Here is a 4,255-nt window from a genome sequence, read left to right as displayed (position 1 = left end):
CCTCCCTCCCTCCCTCCCCCTCTCCCTCTCCCTCATATACGCTCACCCGTCATATACGGCTTCCTTGTCGCCCCCCTCTGCTCGGTCCGGTCCGCTCGCCTGGCTCCGAACGCTCCTGCGACGCGACATCCTCGTCCTCCGTAAAATCCTTCTCTTCATTCTGTGATTGCTCTAGTAATTCGTCCGCCTCCGCTATCCACTCACCCGTTGGATTCACCGATGTAACTCGCGCGACCATCTCCGCTTTCGCGCCCGTGGTCAGCAATTGATGGTTTTTTAAAATTGTCTTTAGCTGCACAATTGTCAGTTTGCTTGCCTTTTCCATTTCCGTTCCAATCTTTGCACTCCGTCACCTCTTCACTTCCTTGTTGAGCACTTGCGACAAGGAAATCCGATCAATTCTCTGTCCAGTACACTCGCTTTCAAATCGTTCTCGTTTTATTTAACGTAAATTCATAAATAGAAATAAATTCATAAGTCTCATATAAGTTCGTAAATGCATAAATTCATACATAAATCATAAGCTATAATCACTTTATGGCCAGTCGTGAATCGTCAATCCCACTTCTGAACTGTTAGCTATTTCGAGGGCCGAGGAGAACAAAGAACTCATTACTTTAATATCTTATAAAAGCTACCTTTTATTTTGTCAAACAGCGGCAACGGTTTGGAACAGACTATCGAATCGCGAGTCATTTCTCGGTCGCACCGTCGTCTAATATACATATTTATTTTTCCGATCTTTCCCGATCTCGCTATATGTCCTTACTTGGCTTATACACATAAAGAGATGTTTATCCTTACATATGTTATTAGTGTTTCTATAATGAACGCTCTTCTCTCTGGTTGGCCTTCGCCACGAACGGACGTGTTCTCTCTAACCCGCCTTATTTTATCACGAATGCCGCCGCAGTGACCTCTAGCCTCTGGCGGCGATGTGGAGGCGGTGCGCCCGCATTTACAAACGCATAGTTCGCGAGTGCGGCAGCTTTAACCGCCGATTTCGCCGAACAGTTCCGACCGTCACCGAGAGCCACCGATCGGGAATCTTCTCTAACGAGAAGCTCATCATCGGAGAATACCGAGGTCGGCCGAGACAATACGAGCAAGACTGGCGGACTAGTATAAAATACCTCGTCTCCAACATAAGATCGCCTTTTTTCCAGCTACCGATTCCAGCTATCGATCCGAACCTACTTCGCAGTCATGAGCTCCTAGTACACGATCTTTGCGCACGACTTCCGACGAATCTATGGGGTAGAACGTTCTCGGCCACCGAACAGCCGTCCGCTCCGATTGTAACGACAAACCTACGAGGTAGGACGTTCTCGGCCCCCGTCGAGCGTTCTCGGCCGCTGATTATTGGATCCGCCTCCTGTGACGTATCTCACTGAAAACCTACGAAACGCGAAATAACGAAAGCTGGCATGGTATATCCGCGTCTTATCGCGCTACCGTCCGCTACCCCGCACGGCCCGGACCGTCCGATTGCCGCGAATCACCACGCGACCGCGAACGGCCACAGCCCCGCGTAGTTACTATGTGAAGTATACACACACACATAAGCGCACACATACACACACGTAAACACCCAACATCGCCTGACATACCAAACGCCGTCGCAAGCTGGCCCGATAGCTACCGACTTCTGCGTTTTATATTTGAGCATTTAGTGCGTACTCAATCTCTCGTTTTATCTACGTCTTTGTAATTTATTGTACATAGCTATATTATTTCTTTTTTTTTGTAATATTATGTCAAAATATTTCTTTTGTGTCGCGTCGTCTTGGCACAGTTTAATAAACACCTGTGCTTGTTTTAAAGAACACACTTGCTTCTATTAGTCTCGCGCACCGACCACCGTGAATACTCCTCCTGCCAGAACCTCTATAAGCAACTCGTATTCCGATGAGCTAAGCCGCGCTTGAAGTTAGATCGTTACTACCGACATCAACTTCGAAGCGCTTAAAAAACGAAATTCGATGAATCTGGAGGTCTTTGCCATGTGAATATGCGATTTCTTTAGTGATCTATTATAGACACAGTTGGTGACTGGACTCCTTATTAATATAATTGTATTTTAGTTGTATTCAATAGAATTATATATGGCCAAATTACAATTATATTAATAAGGAGTCCAGTCACCAGCTGTGTCTATAATAGATCACTAAAGAAATCGCATATTCACATGGCAAAGACCTCCAGATTCATCGAATTTCGTTTTTTAAGCGCTTCGAAGTTGATGTCGGTCTTCCACGAAGCTTCCTCTTGATGAGTAACCACACATTTTCAATGGGATTCGCAACGGGTGATTGTAAAGGTCAATGGAGTGTCTCGATGTCATTTCCCTCTTTCCAGGACGTGCAAAGCCGGCTTCGATGTTTGGGGTCATTATCCTTCTAGAGTAACCAATCTTTATCTTTACTAATATACCAGTGTTGGTCAGACGGAATCAAAGCTTTTTGGTATATTTTTAACATTTTCTCAGTATTCAGGTTGTCGGTAAAGAGATAAAACCTGCTTCGAAACGAGACGCGTAGGCAGCACTTTTTGAAAATCGTTTATTCTAACACAATTCAAGCAACAACGGGTATTTTACTTATAATGCATGCAGTACAAAGATTTCACCTATCGGCGAAAATAAAAATTCAGAGTATATCCTTACTCGATTGTGGATAAGCCTTGCTACGCTCTTACTAGACAGACTTTAGTGGAAAGTATGCCTTGGAGGTACAAATCTATTATAGACGCAGTTGGTAACTGGACTCCTTATTAATATAATTGCATTTTGACCATAATCCTACTAAATACAATCGATATAAACCATTTTTTTTTAGATGGGCTTGCCACGCTCTTACTAGACAGACTGTAATTAAAGAATAAGAATTTGAAGCAATTCATGAAGTACGTCTAGCTGTTAAAAACTCACCAAATTGTTCATAAAAATACTAATTGGACCGTCAAACGATCGACATCTCGCAAATGCAATCGGAATCAAGAGAGGCGGTCACATAATTGCACAAGTGTCAAACACAATTGGAAAATTTGTGTACTTTTGTAAAAAAAAAAATCAGCTGGTTAAAGTCTTTATGTTGAGTAAGGTACATTATATTTAGATGCAAATTTAAACGATTAAAAAAATATGTTAAAGTAACACAATTTGCACATATTTAGTAATGACTGGTTTATGCTTCGGTCTTAAGGTCTTAATCCTAACATTCAGCCAATAGAGTTCAAATTTCGGTTAGAACTGGCAGCTTTATTGGTTGAATTTTAGGATCTTAAGATTAAGACCTGAAGCATAAACCAGGCATAAATATGTTAAAATTTACAGAATAAGGGTGTTGATTATACTTTTGTGGCAACTCGCCACCAGAGGTCCAATTCGCGCCAATTCTCGCAAGTATTCGAGACGCGCGAAATCCCTTCATATAGAACTTCGATCTTAAAGACTCCCCTAGGCGTCTAAGGTAGGCTCCCATCCATCGACATCTAAAATGGACCGCTGATGGTAGTAGTGGGGGTAGAAAGACGAGTAGAGTGAGAGGTTGTTAACAACAACCAATAGTAATCAATAATTATCAGTGTTGTTAGGCGAATCATCTTTTTAGAAAATATTTGTTATATGTTCATTTTGTCATAATAATTATGTTGATTGTACACATAACTCTTTTTAAGTTTTATTAAAGATTACATTTCATTTTTGTTGAAATATAAACATAGTACTCGTGTTATCATTCAACATATTCATATTATGTTAAATTAATACAAAAATTTGACTGGACTGTTTGGAACATGCGATTTATGTTAAATTTAACATATTTTTTCCATTTGTAAAAATTAAAATAAAAAAATATAAGAATTTCAATTGTTGTAGTGAGACTAGACACGTTTAACTTTCACGGTTGTCAAAATAATATTAAAATGAGAAATTTGGTGATGCAAAGTCGAAGCTTGTTTATGATTGGAATATATGCTTCGTGTAATCCTTCTATGTCTGTTTGAAAGTTAAAACCGTTTTTTTGCTTTTTAATATTAAGCATTTCTGATATAATACGTTTTCTGTAACAAGGTTCTTCGTCTAGAATGTGAATGTTACACCAATCAAAATCATGTCTCTGTTGCAATCTATGATCATTTATTACCGATTTAGAAGAGGTGTTTCAACCACGGAGTATTAGGAAAGAGTATCAACCTTAGAACATATAGTACTGGAAGGAGCATAGTCTCTCGAAAGTGAAGGCGAGTAGATTGA

Source organism: Cyphomyrmex costatus, unplaced genomic scaffold, assembly GCF_001594065.2.
Source record: "Cyphomyrmex costatus isolate MS0001 unplaced genomic scaffold, Ccosl1.0 scaffold1852, whole genome shotgun sequence".
Taxonomy (NCBI): Eukaryota; Metazoa; Arthropoda; class Insecta; order Hymenoptera; family Formicidae; genus Cyphomyrmex; species Cyphomyrmex costatus.
This window is presented reverse-complemented; position numbering follows the sequence as displayed.